We start from the raw sequence: 18,970 nt of genomic DNA on the forward strand, positions 1-18,970 counted from the left end.
GATGTTTGTTTACCTTCTCCCTGAATTCTGGTTGGAATATATTTTACGTTTTTTTTTTTCAAAAATCAGCAAAATTCTTTTTTTTTTTTTTTCGATGAAGTGGAGGAGATAGATCAATGTAAGATATGTAAAACATTAATGGAAATACAGCAAAGAAAAAAAATATCATGTTGTTATAATTATGCCATATTTTCTGCTGTCACGAGTGTATGTGTGTACGTGTGTTGAGTACTCGTGCATTTGTGGGCGTGTGGCCTGATGAATGATGCTGTGGTATGATAGACTATGTTCAACATCTCACATTCAACTGTTATGATCAGACATAATAACACAATAGAAAAGCTTCCAACGTTTTAAGAGCCTCGGATTTTTCCAGGAAAAACATTTTTCAAGATATTGATTTTTTTCTTCGAGATTTTCATCACCTGATTTACAGTTAAGGACTCAATTTATTATAGGGATCAGGGGAAATCAGTCATCAGAAATACGACTTTTGGGAAAACTAAAGTTTGTTTCATTTCTCCACAAAATAGACACAAATGGTTTCAGAAAGGAAGAAAAGCAACAGGATTATCTTCAACACACAATGCAAAATAAGAAGAAAGTTCCAATAAAAAAAAGTTGTGTATATCAAGTTGTTTCAATATGGTCATCCTGCATCTTAGCAGTCATAAAGAGTCTTTCTCTTCTATGACTCCAATATTTCAACATAATTCTCTAAACTCACACCTATGCTTCATACTGGGGGGGGCTGAAGGGGAAGCTTCTGCCTTCTCAAAAACCCTCTTAGCCCAGACCAAGGCTAACTTCTACAGAGTCCCCCTTTCCAAACAAGGGGTCCAGACATTTTGAGAAAAATGGCAGTAGACCCGGGAAAGGGTGTCCATGTTCTGATGCCTGCTCCCAGGTCTATGCATCGCTGTAAAATCGAAATCCATGAGAGCGAGGAACCACCTGGGGATCCTTGAGTTGCAGTGTTTAGGGATGTTAATAAAACCCAGAAGGTATTCACTCTTCTTCAACAAACCTGGTGCCACCAAGACAAACATATGTGCTCATCCCTCTACCAACCTTTATGCTATAAGCCCTTGCACGCATGGTCGGACATTCCGACGGAAAATGTCCGATCGGACCGCGTTGTCGGATAATCCGACTGTGAGTGGGCTCCATCGGACTGTTTCCGTCAGAATATCTGACAGACAAAGTTTTAGAGCTGGGCTATAAAACTTTCCGACAACATGATCCGATTGGACTTTGTCCGATTGTGTGTAGAGAATGCCAATCGGACAAAGTGCCACGCATGCTCAGATCAAATTCCTAGACCAGAGCTATTGGCTACTAGCCTGAATGTAGTCCCGTCGTAACTAAATAACGTCATCACGTTCTGAACGATCGGATTTTCCAAAAACTTTGTCCGACCGTGTGTATACAACACAAGTTTCAGACAAAATCCGATGGATTTTGTTGTCGGAATGTCCGACCGTGTGTACAAGGGCTTAGAGGTCTAAGCCCTTGTACACATGGTCAGACATTCCGATGGAAAATGTCCGATCGGACCGTGTTGTCGGATAATCCGACCGTGTGTGGGCTCCATCGGACTGTTTCCGTCGGAATATCCGACCGACAAAGTTTTAGAGCTGGGCTATAAAATTTTAGGACAACATGACCCAATCGGACTTTGTCTGATCGTTTGAAGAGAATTCCGATCGGACAAAGTGGCACACATGCTCAGATCAAATTATGAGACCAAAGCTATTGGCTACTAGCCTGAACGTAGTCCCGTCGTAACGAAATAACGCCATCACGTTCTGAACGTTCAGATTTTCCAACAACTTTGTCCAACCGTGTGTATGCAACACCAGTTTCGGACAAAATCCGACGGATTTTGTTGTTGGAATGTCCGACCATATGTACAAGGGCTTATAGGCTGGCCCCTGATGTGCAAGCAGTCTCTGCAGCTCTCAGGAACTCAGGAGCACCTCCAACAGGTCACCAAATGTTTCCCCACTTAGGCATGAGACACTTCCTCCTCCTCTGGTCATCTAACATGGGGAAAGAAAAAAGGAATTATTAAAACCAACATAAGAATTTACACTCTGTCCCACACCCACAACCATCCACACAAGTGTGGACCTAGGCTAATGGAGCACAGAGAGTGATAAAAATTGTCAGGTGTAATCCCTCTACCCAAAACTGAAAAATAAGTTTTGCCTTTAGTTGCACTTCAACTCCTACTATGCCTTCACATACTACATGTCTGAACTCCCAGAGTTTAGATTTAAATATCCATTTTAAATTGTACCTTTTTTTTAATTCCTCAGTATATATAAACTATATTGTCAAAGGTATTGGGACACCTGCCTTAACACGCACATGAACTTTAATAGCATCCCAGTCTTATGCCCTGTACGCACGGTCGGACTTTCCGATGTAAAATGTGCGATCGGATCACGTTGTCGGAAAATCCGATTGTGCGTGGGCTCCAATCTGACTTTTTCTGTCGGAATTTCCAACACACAAAGTTTGAGAGCTGAATCTAAAATTTTCCAACAACAAAATCTGATCGTTTAAATTCCGATCGTGTGTACACATTCCGACGGACAAAGTACCACGCATGTCCAGAATAAATTACGAGACAAAAGCAATTGGCTACTAGCCTGTTTATAGTCCCATCATACGTGTTTTATGTCACCGTGTTCAGAACGATCGGATTCTCCGAAAACTTTATGAAACCATGTGTATGCAAGATAAGTTTGGGCCAAAATCTGTCTAAAAAAATCAGTCGGATTTTGTTGTCGGAAAGTCCGACCGTGTGTACAGGGCATTAGTCTGTAGGGTTCAATTTTGAGTTAGCCCACCAGTTATAACAGCTTCAACTCTGGAACTCAGGAAGGCTGTCCACAAGGTTTAGGAATGTGTCTATAGGAATGTTTAACAGAAAGAGAGACCAGGTGCGCCAAACTAAGTGCAGTAACTAAAAATCACCATTTAATGAGATTAAAAACAAAGCCAAATGGCTACTCACAAATGCAGAGTAAATACAGGTGTGTCAGGTAAAATTCAAGTGACTTTTCCATGAACTTATATGAACTTTTTTGAATTTATTTAATGATTGGTTTTTATTTCCACTTTTATGTATTTTTTATCCCCTTGGTGCTTCTTTTAACTTATATTGGACACCCAGTGAATTTTTGTGCCATCTTCCCCTTCTATAGGAATGTTTGACCATTCTTCCAGAAGAGCATTTGTGTAGTCCAGATGTTGGATGAGAAAGCCTGGCTCACATTCTCTGCTCTGATTCATCCCAAAGGTGTTCTATCAGGTTAAAGTCAGGACTCTTGCAGGACAGTCAAGCTCCTCCACCCCAAACTCACTCATCCATGTCTTTATGGACCTTTCTTTGTGCACTGGTGTGCAGTCATGTTGGAACAGGAAGGGGCCACCCCAAAACTGTTCCCACAAAGTTGAGAGCATGAAATTGTCCAAAATGTCTTGGCATTCTGATGCCTTAATGCCCCCTACATACGATTGGATTTTCCAACAACAAATGTTAGATGTGAGCTTGTTGGCGGAGAGTCCGACCGTGTGTACACTCCATCGAACATTTGTTGTCGAACTTTCCGCCAACAAATGTTGGCTAGCAGGTTCTCAAATTTTCCACCAACAAATGTTTGTTGTCAGACTTTCCGATCATGTGTACACAAGTCCGTCGGACAAAAGTCCATGCATGCTCAGAATCAAGTATTAGCCGGAGATATAACTAGGGTTCGTAATGGAGATATCACGTACGTTTTGTACATCACTAAGTTTTTAATTGTTGCCCAACATTTGTGTGACCGTGTGTATGTAAGACAAGTTGGAGCCAACATCCTTCGAACAAAAAATCCACGATTTTGTTGTCGGAAAGTCCGATCGTGTGTACGAGGCATAAGAGTTCCCTTCACTAAGGGGCTAAGCCCAACCCCTGAAAAACAACCCCACACCATAATCCCCCCTTCACCAAATGATTTGGACCAGTGCACAAAGAAAGGTCTATAAAGACATGTTATTATCATGTGGATGCTATTTCTTGATTTGTATTTATTTATATGGTTGATTTAGTGGATGAGTGCATCTGGCTTTCTTAATTACATTGTCTAAAGCTGGCCATTCACTAGTTTATACAATTTTTTTATTCAATATCCTTTAGATTTACCTTCAACTATGAAGTGCAAGGGCTTGCCTATCTGCATACAAATTGAAAGTGTTTAGGTTTGCCCTCATATTATATGGTTTTGGTAAATCTAAAGGAAAGTTGTACAAGAAAATTGTATGCAAATAATGTATGGCCAGCCTAAGCAGGGTATTCAGGCTTTTTAGGTGCTGCCAATTTAGATTTCAGAATGGGCTTTATATTTTATTTCCAACATATTGATGGGCTCTTTGTGGGCTTCATGATATGGCAACATTTTCATGTGTACCTCTGGGTCTATATAAGGATATCATGTTCAATTGCATTAGATAGGCCCAGCAAGTTTGAGAATGTGTCTTAATTGCTCTGTAAGAATTCCGAGGACTCATGTTTGGTCATCGACTTCATCCAAGATCCCAAATGCCGCGTACACACGATCAGAATTCTCATCGGAAATAGCTCTGATGGTTTTCCCGACGGAATTCCGATGAAATCCAGCTCAAGCTGTCTTGCCTACACGCGGGCACATCAAATTCCGATAATTTATAATGCGGTGACGTACAACACATACAACGGGACTAGAAAAAGGAAGTTCAATAGCCAGTAGCCAATAGCTTCTGTCTCGTAGTTGAATCTGAGCATGCGTTATTTTTGGCTTGTCGGAATTGCATACACACGATCGGAATTACCGATAGAAAGTTTTTCCATCGGGAAAATTGAGAACATGCTATAAATTTTTGGCAGGTGGAAATTCGGACAGCTAAATTCCGATGGAGTGTACACACGGTCGCATTTTCCGATGAAAAGCTCTCATCAGTCTTTTTCTGGCCGGAATTCCGATCATGTGTACGCGGCATAACAGTTTGTTTACAACCATCAGTCAGCCAGGGATCTGCCATTTTTCAGAAGTAGTGTGGCAGGTTATGGCGATGGCGGGGTGGCAGATCATTGTGATTGGCGAGGATTTACATTGCTGGATGTCATGGCCATGATGATCTGCCACCCTGACTATGCTGCCCCCTCACCACAGCCACAAGTCGCACACCAACATTTTCCTAGCACTACTACCATGCTTGGTGCTATATCCATCGTTTTTCTAGGGGGAGGCCAGATATCTGGGGGCCCTCTTATTTTAAAGTAGATTTTCATATTCAGATTACCCCCCAATCTAATCCAAACTCCCACATCTCTTGTGGGGAAAAGGATGTGGTGATCAACATAAACATGGGGTGCTTTGCAAGAGACGGGAGTTATATGGCCTGACGAAGTTGAGGAATAGAGGAAGGTGTGTACACCCTTCCCCTGTAAAAGTATGCTATGAGTTTTAGGGGAAACCCCATGATGTTTTATTTTTTAAATATCCCTTGCAAGCAGTGTGTTTACCTTATCATGACTCGGTATCAGCCTTATAAAATCCTCCTTACTACAGAGCTCAGACTAGGAAAGAAAGAAGCAGCACAAGGAGTGCCGGTGTCCTATCAAATAGGGTCCCCCATCAGATAGTGTCCGCTGTGTACTGCACATGCCCAGTACACAGCACACACAGATTCTGAAAATAGCCGAGGATTAACGGTGCCTGCGCTGTGAGTCCAGGTTCTATCTCCACCATCCAAGTGGACATAGAGTTCGAATAAAAAGAGCCGAGCGCAGCGAGGCTGAGCCCGAAGCGCGGAGAGCAAAGCTCGCCCGCGAGGGGCCCTCTAATTTTCACAACCCTGTGTCCGCTTGGATGGGGAGGCTAACACCTCCACTCACGGAGCAGGCGCCGTTCATCTTCGGAAATTTTCCGAAGCTTCGTCTGCCCCGTACTGCACATGCGCAGTACAAGACGGACACTATATGATAGCAGGGCACTATCTGCCAAAACACCGGCAAGGAGCATGCTGGTGGAAGGATAAAGTTAAGTGACTGAGTGATGAACTCATTGCTGTCCAGTCATAGGATGGGGTGGGTCCCTGTCAGCCTGGCCTCAAGATGAGTCAGTTGAACTATGCTGGCTGTCAGACTGGGTAGACCCAGCAGGGCCGTCTTTAACACAGGGTAGAAGGGGAAGCTGCCCGGGGCACATCCATTATTGTGGGGCCCAAAGCAGCTGTCACTTGAGCCTCCATCTGCCCACAAGAAGCGGATTTGGAAGGGCCCAAGAAAATGTTTTCCCAGGGTCCAATCCATATTAAAGATGGCCCTGAGACCCAGTGGGGGGAAATAAGTGCTGTGAGAGACAGCTCTGCATTGAAGTTGAATAATGCAGCAAAATCTATATTTCATATTTGTATGGGTTGTTTTTTTCTTCTTTTAATTGGCTAATAATTTAATCTAACTATTCTTGTTTGGAGCTCTGCATTACAATTTGCTGATTTTGGCATACAAGTAACAAATCTGGTGGAGTTTAGGGAATTATCCCAATCTATGAATATGTAATAGACGCATCAAATATAGCATTGTATAGGAATGCCCATGCAGCTGTCAAATATTCATAGACCATTAACTAACATTTTATTGTTGTAGTTATAAAGAAAGCTACACTTGATGTACAAGCTCAGTTGACAGGAAAAACAAATATCAAAAGGACCGAGATGTCTCCATCTGTGAAACATATCTAACAGAAATAAGCAAATCTCTTGAAATATGATGAGCTGGCAATTCCCCCAATCCCTTTTAGCAGTTGGATTCATTGTGTTTGCATCCAACAGTCCAGTGCTTTTCGCTTTCTTTTCTTTTTTTTTTTTACATTTTAAAGCCTTTCAAGCAAAAAAAAAAAAAAAAGGGTAGTACATTTTTAATAAACCAGAAGCACACCAGGAATATGGGATTGGATCCACAACATATGTTGCTATGTTGTCAATTTAGGTGTAGAGGTTATTTTTCCATATGCATAGAGTAGGTACCTGACATTAAAGCTGAGTTCTACAAATTTAGCCATTTTGTAAAAAGTGCAGACCCGCCATGAGATATACGTCCAAGGAGGTGCATGGCATCTCCTGGACCGATCTCTATTATTTATTCATCTGACAGTTTTATGGCTCTGCCAGAGCATACAATGGCACTCTGGGTGGTGAGAGAAGAGAGAGAAGCACACAGAGCAGCTATGCCTGCCTGCCAGGAAAGGCTTTGCCATAGTGCAGATAAAGTTCCAAGGCACACGAGGTATGCACATGCACCAGCCAAAATATATTGGTCAATTGTTTTCTGGTACTGTCTCATCTGTGCTATATGGATTGTTATGACTATGGCAAACATTTACAACTTTCAAAGATAAAATAGGCTACAATGAAGTTTGCATGGAAATACACACTCACTGGCCACTTTTTTAGGTTCACCTGTTCAATTGCTTGGTAACACAAATTACTAATCAGCCAATCATATAGCAGCAACTCAATGGATTTAGGCATCTCGACGTGGTGAAGATGATCTGCTGAAGTTAAAACTGAGCATCATAATGGGGAAGAAAGGGATTTAAAGTGGAGTTCTGGCTAAAAAATATATATACAGTGGTGTGAAAAAGTGTTTGCCCCCTTCCTCATTTCCTGTTCCTTTGCATGTTTGTCACACTTAAGTGTTTCGGAACATCAAACCAATTTAAACAATAGTCAAGGACAACACAAGTAAACACAAAATGCAATTGGTAAATGAAGGTGTTTATTATTAAAGGTGAAAAAAAATCCAAACCATCATGGCCCTGTGTGAAAAAGTGATTGCCCCCCTTGTTAAAACATACTATAACTGTGGTTGTCCACACCTGAGTTCAATTTCTCTAGCCACACCCAGGCCTGATTATTGCCACACCTGTTCACAATCAAGGCATCACTTAAATAGGAGCTGCTTGACACAGTAAGGTCCACCAGAAGATCCTTAAAAGCTACACATCATGCCGAGACCCAAAGAAATTCAGGAACAATTGAGAAAGAAAGTAATTGAGATCTATCAGTCTGGAAAGGGTTATAAAGCCATTTCCAAAGCTTTGGGAATCCAGCGAACCACAGTGAGAGCCATTATCCACAAATGGCGAAGACATGGAACAGTGGTGAACCTTCCCAGGAGTGACCGGCCGTCCAAAATTACCCCAAGAGCGCAGCGACGACTCATCCAAGAGGTCACAAAAGACCCCACAACAACGTCCAAGGAACTGCAGGCCTCACTTGCCTCAGTTAAGGTCAGCGTTCATGCCTCCACCATCAGGAAAAGACTGGGCAAAAATGGCCTGCATGGCAGAGTTCCAAGGAGAAAACCACTGCTGAGCAAAAAGAACATCAAAGCTCGTCTCAATTTCTCCACAACACATCTTGATGATCCCCAAGACTTTTTGGACAACATTCTGTGGACCGATGAGACAAAAGTGGAACTCTTTGGAAGGTGTGTGTCCAAGTATATCTGGCGTAGAAGGAACACTGCATTTCATAAAAAGAACATTATACCAACCGTAAAATATGGTGGTGGTAGTGTGATGGTCTGGGGCTGTTTTGCTGCTTCAGGACCTGGAAGACTTGCCGTGATAAAAGGAACTATGAATTCTGCTGTCTACCAAGAGATCCTGAAGGAGAATGTCCGACCATCTGTTCGTGTACTCAAGCTGAAACGAACTTGGGTTCTGCAGCAGGACAATGATCCTAAACACACCAGCAAGTCCACCACCGAATGGCTGAAGAAAAACAAAATGAAGACTTTGGAGTGGCCTAGCCAAAGTCCTGACCTGAATCCTATTGAGATGTTGTGGTATGATCTTAAAAAGGCCGTTCATGCTCGAAAACCCTCTAATGTAACTGAATTAGGACAATTCTGCAAAGATGAGTGGGCCAAAATTCCTCCAGGACGCTGTAAAAGCCTCATTGCACGTTATCGCAAACGCTTGGTTGCAGTTGTTGCTGCTAAGGGTGGCCCAACCAGTTATTAGGTTTAGGGGGCAATCACTTTTTCACACAGGGCCATGATGGTTTGGATTTTTTTTCACCTTTAATAATAAACACCTTCATTTACAAAATGCATTTTGTGTTTACTTGTGTTGTCCTTGACTATTGTTTAAATTGGTTTGATGTTCCGAAACACTTAAGTGTGACAAACATGCAAAGGAACAGGAAATGAGGAAGGGGGCAAACACTTTTTCACACCACTGTATATATATATATATTTTTTTTTTTTTTTTTGATCCTAGCATTATTACTAATGAAATTCAAAAACGACTATACAATTAACATCGATTTATCAAAAATATAAATGTCTTACTGTAATATTTTATGCCTGGGTTTCCTTCATCATTGTGGGCATGTGAAGCCCAATCGAGATTGCTTCCTGAAATAGCTTTGGAGGTGTATGCTGGGTAACCAGCATGCACATCTGGATCTCGCACATGCGTGATTCACCGGCCGTAGTGCCGATTGTTTCTAAAGTTGCCATAACAATGGGCGGCGACGGAGAAAGGTCCCGCCCCTTTGTTATGGCAACATCACAGTACTGCCCACAGACTCACAATTGGAGGATTTTTTTTTATATTTACCAGAAACGCCCTGTTGCTTTGTAGTCCTCGTAATCTGCCACTTCCTGGTCCGCGGAGCTCCTCGTGACTTCCTCCCTCAACTGTGCTCCTGGAAAATTATGTAATTTTAAGCGACTTTGAATGTGGGATGGTTGTTGGCCCAGAGGAGCTGGTCTGAATATTTTAACCTCTGGCTGACCAGCCAGCGTCGTTCTATGAAAGCAGGTCAATACGGCGTATGTCGGCCACTTTTAGCGGTATAGGGGGTGTGCGGTGTGATCCCAGAGTCGATGTGTGTGGCCAGTGGCCACGATGTCCACTGGCGACCTGCAATCACTCCTGAGAAAGACAGAAAGGGGAACTGTCAATGTAAACAAACAGATCCCATGTTCTATTAGGGAAGTAGAGAGAGATTTGCTGATCCTAGTTATCAGGAACAGTGATCTATCTCCTCTTTCAGTCAGTACATTTCTCCCACAGTTAAAAACACCTCCCTAGGTTTAGCTCCGAGGTTACTCCCTCGCTGTGTTTATTTTTTGTTACATATACCTTGTACCACAGATCCTGTACAACAACTGATGTACATTCTTCTTTGTTCTCAATAAAAACCTTTAAACCAAAAAAAAAAAAAAAAAAACACCTCCCTAGGGAGCACTTAACCCCTTGATATTTATAGCACTGATCGCTGTATAGATGTCAATGGTCCCAAAAAAGTGTCAAAAGTGTCCGATCTGTCTGCTGCAATCTCACAGTTCTGCTAAAAATTCCAGATCACCGCCATCTATCCCCTATTTTGTAGACCCTATAGCTTTTGAGGAAAGCAATCAATATACGCGTATTGAGCTTATGTATAGAAGAATACGTATTGGCCTAAAGTGATACATTTGCTTTTTTTTTTTTTTTTTGGGGATATTAATTAAAAAATATTGTTTTTTTTTTCAAGATTGTCACTCAGTTTTTGTTTATAGCGCAAAAAAAGAAAACTGCAGACGTGATCAAATACCACCAAAAGAAAGCTCTCTTTGTGGGAAAAAAGGGCATCAATTTTGTTTGTGCACGCCGTTGCATGACCACGCAATTGTCAGTTAAAGCGACGCTGTGCCGTATAACAAAAAATGGCCTGGTCAAATGGCCTGGTGGTTAAAAACTGCTGATCTACTGGGATTGGGGTTTACAGAGAATGGTTAGAAAAAGAGAAAATATCCAGTGAGCAGCAGTTGTGTGGACGTAAATGCCTTTTTAATGTCAGAGGTCAGAGGAGAATGGGCAGACTGGTTTGAGATAAAAGAAAGGCAACAGTAATTCAATTAGGCACTTGTTACAACCAAGGTATGCAGAATACCATCTTTGAATGCACAACAAATCGAACCTTGAATCAGATGGGCTACAACAGCAGAAGACCACACTGGGTGCCACTCCTGTCTGCTAAGAACTGAGGCTACAATTCGCACAGGATCACCAAAATTGGACAATAGAAGATTGGAAAAACATTGCCTGATCTGATGAGTCTCAAATTCAACTGCGACTTTTAGATGGTACGGTTAGAATTTGGCACAAATAACATGAAAGCATAGGTGTGCGCAGGGGGTGTGCCACATGTGCCTGGGCACACCCTAATCAATCTGTGTGGTGCCGATTCCCCCTACTGCCCAGGCTTCCCCCCGTGCTGCCTCTCCTCCCCCCTCGACTGCTGTGGGGGATGTTTCAGGATGGAGAGCAGGGGAAAGGGCTAGTCAATATGTAATTCTGTAAGCAGAAGCCAGTAGAGGGATTGGCAAAGAGGGGTGGTGGACACCGAGCAGTTGGTAAGGTGAATGTGTCTGGCAACAGAAATCATGATGGACTTCAGGGGGGAAAGCCTGTGTAAAATGAGGAAGGAGGTGCAGTAGTTGAGTCGAGAGATAACCAGGGAGTGAATTAGTAGTTTTGTGGTGTAGTTGATTAAAAAGGGTCATATTTTAGAGATGTTACATAGGTTAAGGCAGAAAGATGGACAATAGTTGGATCTGAGGCTAAAACAAGAGGTCAGAGTACAGAAATAAGGTGTCTACTTTCAGTCCCTTACTAGCAAAAATGAAAAAGTCATTTGATAACCTGCCTCCTCCACAGTTCCCACCACTACAGTCCCCCCACAAAGCCCTGTGAAGTTCACAGTAATTTTGGGCATGGGGGGTCATGTGACTCTTAGCCCTTGTACACACGGTCGGAGATTCCGTCGGAATGTGTCCGATCGGAGCGTTTTGTCGGATATTCCGACTGTGTGTGGTATGCATCGGACTGTTTCCATCGGAATATCCGTCGGACCAAATTTTCCAACTTGCCGGAAATATTTTCCGACAAACTGCTCCGATCAGACATACTCTGATCATGTGTAGAGAATTCCGATCGGACAAAGTGCCACGCATGCTCAGATCAAGTTCCTACATAAAAGCTATTGGCTACTAGCCTGAACATAGTCCCATCATAACGAAATTACGTCATCACGTTCTGAAAGATCGGATTTTCCAACAACTTTGTCCGACTGAGTGTATGCAACAGTTTCGGACAAGATCCCTCTGACAAAATCCGACGGACAAAATACAAATACAATTTGGTTGTCGGAATGTCCGACCGTGTGTACAAGGGCTTGCTGTATCTTATAGTGAAGTAGCAGCCAACTGGTATGTAGACCTGCATCACTCAGTTGGGGACCAGGCATCCAACACTCCCAAAAGTATGTTGATTTTCCTAAAATGACTGCAAAAAGAAATTCTAACTTTTTTTAATTTCAATAATTCTTTATTGGAAAAAAAAAAACATAAACAGTTAGAAAACAATATTGTACAGAGAGATCCATAATAAAAATTAAAACATTGGTAGAGAGTAGTGGGTGTTCTGGATTACTGTTATCCAACTAGAAAAATATCTGTCAATTTAAAGTGCCCTAAGGTAACATCTGCGTGTACACTTCTGGAAGAAAAAGTCTTAACACCAGATAACTTATATTTAACTAGAGGTCTCCACCCCGCGCCCTGCGCACCCCCAAAGGGAACTCACTGTGCTGCCAGGCGAGGGGCCGCGACCCCCTTTGTTCTGTCTATTTATCATATCTCATAAGTTGTTTATTTGCAAACATATCCAGAAGGACTTGATTTTGTGTGATACAATAGAGTTGTGGTAAACCCAGATACTAAGAATATTATAAAACTAGGGTAAAATAAAAGGGAAAAGTAAAGGTGCAGTTAATCTTTTGAGACTCTTTTATATTATATTTTTCAGGAGTTCAAGTGTTACCAGAATTATATATAGTATTCCACCATTGGTTCCATGGTGCCCAGACCTTAATCATTTGGAGGTATTTACCCACCCCAGCTGCAAATTGTTGTTCATATGTGCCGTGTGTGTGGATTATCTGAATGACTTCTAGAAGTTTTGGGTGTCCAATGCCTGACTAGGGCGAGCCTAGCCGTCAATAAGATATGGGATAGTAAAGATCTTAAGTGATGAGGGAGTAAGTCCATCTCTAAAGATAATAAAGTCATTCCTGGTGAAGGCTCTAGATGAATATTAAGTGTTTGTAGGATGATGTTATATATCATCTTCCAGTATTGTGATATATTAGGGCAGGTCCATAGAATGTGATATAGCGTGCCTGTTTCCCCGCAATGTCTCCAGCATTGGGAGGGTTGCACCTTGGATAAACTTAGACAATTTATATGGAGTGCGGTACCATCTTAGCAAAATCTTTTGAAAGAGTTCCCATAGGTTGGCGCTTTTGGTGGATGAATATGTAGTGGTTAAGGCTGTTTGGTAAAGCCTACTCAGAGGGCCAATACCAAAGTCCTTTTCCCAAGCTAGCATGTTAAGGGATTTTGTAAACGTTGTTTTGTTTTGAAGAAGGGAGTAAAACATCGATATACCTTTAACTTTTGTGGTACTGGATAAGTAGTATTGTGAGATTTGCCAAGGGAGGGAGGTGGCTATTCTAGTGTGTTGTTTTAATAAGTGTGAGGTCTGTATATACCTGTAGTAATCAGTCAAGGGAATAGAGAATTCTAGTTGTAGGGCTCTGAATGTCTTAAAGTGGATGTAAACCCAATGTCATCCTTTCTAAACTACTGCCATAGGGGTTATCTATAAGGATATACATGCCTCCTGCATGTATCTTCACCTGTCAAATGTCTCCCCTCTGTCTGCCATGAGACCCGAAAAGCTGCAGATTCTGTGGGTGGATCTGTTGTCTGGATCTCGGTGGGTGGAGTCGTGATGTCAGTAGACTCCCCGCTCACCTCTACACTCCCCTTGTAGATATGCATTTTCTCCTGTGAACTTACACTGAACTTCTGCTATGATCTCTAACATCCAGTGAAAAGACAGGAAAGTAATCACATGACTTCAGCATGCCAAATCATGCTGAGGTGGGGAACAGCCAATCCTTGCAGAGCAGCAGAAGAAAGGAGTGGGAGGGAATTAAAATATAATGCATGTCTCTTAGGCTAGTGCACAAGATATGAAAATCACCTGTCACTCATAGCAAGGGGAAGGATTTGACAACGTTTTTCTCTGTTTGTCAAGATTTATCTGCCTGAACAATAAAAGAGGATTGCTCAGAGATGGATTAACTCTTTGTGGCAAGACTGGGCTCAAATGATAGAAAATCGTATACTCTACATTATGACATCAAAAAAAATAAAAAATTCAGGTTTACAGCCACTTTAAAAGCCGGTCCCACATAAAGATCTTCCAATTCCAGTTCCTTACTATAGTTCCAATGATTGAGGGATATGTCTGGTATTAATAGTGGCAACACAGAAAGTGGAAGTTTCAGTGGAGTAAGTTTAGCCTTTGGAAAAGCATGTGTTGTTATGAGTGCGCCATGCCCCAAGAGTTGCTTGTACGGTCGGCCCCATATTAGGAGGGGAGGAGGGGAGGAATGGGCTTAAACGTAAAAAGTTGTAAAGGTTTTTACCTGGGATCTGGTATTGTTCAAGACTAGCCCATAAGTTGGGTGGGGAAGGGTAGAACCAGCTCTTTGATTGGGCTAAAATAGTGGCAGTATAATAGTCTCTTATGTGTGTATGTCCTATTCCCCCTGCCCTCCTATGTTTTGTAATTCTGTTGAATGCACATTGGGCTTGTTTACCCCCCCCCTATAAAAATGTATTGATAATGGACTGTGCTGATGAGAAGAATGAGGAGGGTACTGGGATAGGTAGGGATCTGAAGATATATAGGGAGATAGGGAAAATTAGCATTTTAAATGCAGCCAGTCTCCCTGACCAGGGTAATTCGAATTTTGCCAATTTGTTTAGTTTGGGATGGAGTGACTGAAGCAAAGGGGTATAATTTTCTGTGATTAGGTCTGAAATTTTTGGGGTGAGTATGATACCCAGGTATTGTATGCCTTTTTATTTCCATACGTAAGTAAACTTATTGCTCAAAGTCTGGGGGGAACTCCCAGTCTTAATATATATGATTTGGTGTCATTGACTTTATAATAAGAGTACCCTACCCTTATAACTGAGGGTAGGGATATTTCGATGTCTGTAAGCATTAAGATGACATCATCCGCTAACAGGCTGATAGTGTGTGTTGTGTCTCCAGTCCTAAATCCTTTAATTTTGGGGTGGGAGCCGATATGAGTCGCCAGGGGTTCCATAATAAGGTTGAATATGAGTGGGTAAAGTGGACACCCCTGGCGAGTCCCATTTGAGATGTCAAATGGTGTATAGAGGGGGTTCCTGATAGATACACCTGGGCCGAGGGGGATGTGTATAGTGCCATAATAGCTGAGTGAATCTGGCCTTTGAATCCAAATTTTGTAAGTACTTTTGCTAAATAGTCCCAATGGATTCTATCAAACGCCTTCTCTGCATCCAAAACCAGGAGCAGAGAAGGTGTTTCTGTTTTATTAGCTAGATGTATGATGTTGATTAGGCGTCTGGTTGCGTCAGCTGTTTGTCGGTCTTTTGTAAACCCTGATTGGTCCAGGTGTATCAAAGAAGGTAAGATGTCTATCAGTCTGTTTGCCAGAAGTTTTGCATATAGCTTCAAGACGTTGATTAACAACGAAATGGGTCGGAAATTTTGTGGTGTATCCGAAACCTTCCCCGGCTTTGGTAACCCCTGGCGAGTCCCATTTGAGATGTCAAATGGTGTATAGAGGGGGTTCCTGATAGATACACCTGGGCCGAGGGGGATGTGTATAGTGCCATAATAGCTGAGTGAATCTGGCCTTTGAATCCAAATTTTGTAAGTACTTTTGCTAAATAGTCCCAATGGATTCTATCAAACGCCTTCTCTGCATCCAAAACCAGGAGCAGAGAAGGTGTTTCTGTTTTATTAGCTAGATGTATGATGTTGATTAGGCGTCTGGTTGCGTCAGCTGTTTGTCGGTCTTTTGTAAACCCTGATTGGTCCAGGTGTATCAAAGAAGGTAAGATGTCTATCAGTCTGTTTGCCAGAAGTTTTGCATATAGCTTCAAGACGTTGATTAACAACGAAATGGGTCGGAAATTTTGTCAGTGCTGCGAGCATTTCTGGTGGAAAAGAGGACAAGGAGACAGCTCTATTATGGATCTCTGTTAGGTGGGGGACTAGTTCATGTTTGAAAGTTTGGTAATATTCCCCTGTAAAGCCATCAGGCCTGGTTGATTTGTTTTGAGGGAGGGAATCTACAGTATGGCTTTGGATATTTGAAATTGAGAGTTTCTAATTTTGCTGCTGAAATTTGAGGGAGATTGATGTTTTCGAGGAATTCTGAGATTATGGATTCTGTGGGTTGAATTGTGGATGGCGTCCCTCAAGTTGTACATAGAGCTGTAATAATAGCTAAATGCATCTGCTATGGCTTGTGGGTGAAACAGTTTTTCTTGTGTGAAACGGTGGAAGACATAGGGAATTCTGGTTCTGGAGGTCTGTTGAACTGATGGAGGAACTCCAAACGGCTGTATGCCCGATAATGTATTTCACAGATGGAACATCAAGGTTGTTTGTAGTCCAGCTCAGACGCGGCCCGTTACACCAATACTCCAATCTCCCCCGAATGGAGAGGAGGGTATTTGGGGGTTTAGACCAAAAAAAAGGAAAAAAAGAAAAAAGGGCTCCACATGGTGCGGGTCAAACGGTATAAAATGGTAATTTATTAAAGTCAAAAGGTTATTAATGACTTAGTGATCACAAAAAATAGAGTAAAATGAAATTAAAAGCAATGTAGGGTGCTAACAGCTAGCCCAACGCGTTTCGACACATATGTCTTCGACAGGGGCCAGCCGTTTGGAGTTCCTCCATCAGTTCAACAGACCTCCCTCCACATACTCCTTGGTCCCAGATTGTGACCTCAAGCCTTTCAGACTCAACTGTCATACGACTGTGTGAGTCCAACAGAGTTGGTAAGAAGTATTTATCTACCTTCCTTGATGTTTACAGTCAAGCAGATTCACATGAATACATCCGCCTAGTGTGATCTCTTCCTCCTTTGTGACGGTTCGGTCACCCCCGTGCCAGCTACATTGTGAAATTTGTGCCCAATTTTGGACTTTTTTTTTTTCTCTAGGCATCTATATCATTTATATGATCTCTGTTACATGATTATCCTTTTAATTTATGTTGACTACACCTATTACCATTGAAGCGCTACACTATTTTTACTTTTTGTTTGTTGAACTTTGTTTGTTTTTGGTGTTGGCTGCTGTTTTGGCTGTTGAGGCCTTTCCTTTATATATATTTAACTATAGCGCAGTGTTTTCCCCCTAAACAGAATTAACATTATTAGAAAAAAATCAGTTATCTCTTTTTGCATTTTTGATTTGGAGGGATCAGCCTGGAACAGTCTCGGGTTCGATCGCCAAACAAAATGCGAATGAACGCTTGCCGAATCGTCGACCAAAAGCGTCACTGAGGCATGATCCGACCATGTGATGTCATTGACTTCAGAGGTGGTTATTTTAGGTGTCAGCCAATTGTCTGTAAGAAAAAGATCTAGTCTTGTATAGATTTTATGGTTTGGGGAGAAGAAGGAGTAGTCTTTTTCAGTAGTATGGAGGCATCTCCATGCCCCATAAAGTTCATGAGTGTGCAAAGTTGATTGAAGTGATTGGTGATGTCTGTGGGACGTGGATGTGGAGTCCATGTGAGGATCTGGAGGAAGATTAAAGTCTCCACATAACAATAGGAGTCCTTTCTGCACTTTTCGTACAATTTTGAGAACTTGGTTCAAAAAAAGAACCTGGTGCCTGTTGGGTGCGTAGACATTGACCACGGTGTATGTGGTGGAGTTAAGATCGCATATTAGAATGTGATAGCGTCCCGGAGAGTCTGCTATCTCCCTATGCAGCGTAAAAGGCTACTGTGTCTTTAATTGCAGTCAAGACTCCCCATCTCTTAGCTGAAATGCTTGCCTTGAAAGTATGGGGAAATTTGGGATGAGTGCACTTGGGCATCTTTTGATTGTGAAAGTGGGTTTCTTGGGCACAGATAACATCACATTTGTATTGAATTGCTTCATTCCACAGTGACTTTCTCTTTACCGGATGGTTCAGTCCTTTGGCGTTAACAGTCAGGAAAGTGACAGTCATCCTGGAAGGTGCATGGGCTCCAATAGAGATAAAATGTGTATGACACACTTACATTAGGTTGTATGGATCCCCATAATGGTTTGTTGAAGAGTTCATCGTTCACATCCAGTTGGGTAAGAACATATCCTTTTCCTCTATTATCAGCAGGTGAGAGGGTAGCTGTGAGATCAACTGCAATAATGGGTATTAAAAAACAGAACAAACATAAAGTATAAAAAAATAAAAGAAAAGTAGTGCATAAAGAACTTGTAGGTCATATTGACCAAGTAGTAGCGGGTAGGAAGTTAGGCTAAACAGTTCGCTTCCAGAACAAGGACAGAGGATGATCACAGGTAGTGATGGCCGAACGGTTCGCCCGGCGGTCGTTTCGCGGCGAATTTCCGACTTTCGCCGTCCGCGGGTTCGAACGCCTTTTTCCGTCGTTCGCCCCGGCGGACTTACGTGTTTAATGTATACAAGAACTTTAACCTTTCGTGACACGTTTATCATGTGTTACAGGACAACCAATTGAGACATGACAGCTCATGGACACTTGGACATTCCCCCTAACCTATAAATACACCCGATCCGGTGGCCATTTTACATTCTTTCTTCTGTCACTGTAGGGAAAGGATCCTGTGTGGAGTAGGGACAGAGAAAACGCTAGCTATTTGGTACACAAAAGTTCTTTTCAGGACTGGTATAGGTGTTAGGTCAGCAGCCTGAGTTTCTTTTGTCAGTTTAGATAAAGGGACAGAGCGCTGTATGCTGCTATTTTAGGGACAGCTCAGCCAG

The sequence above is a fragment of the Lithobates pipiens genome, unplaced genomic scaffold (assembly GCF_037356315.1).
Source record: "Lithobates pipiens isolate NorthernLeopardFrog02 unplaced genomic scaffold, aLitPip1_a1.2 Scaffold_19, whole genome shotgun sequence".
In the NCBI taxonomy this organism is placed as follows: Eukaryota; Metazoa; Chordata; class Amphibia; order Anura; family Ranidae; genus Lithobates; species Lithobates pipiens.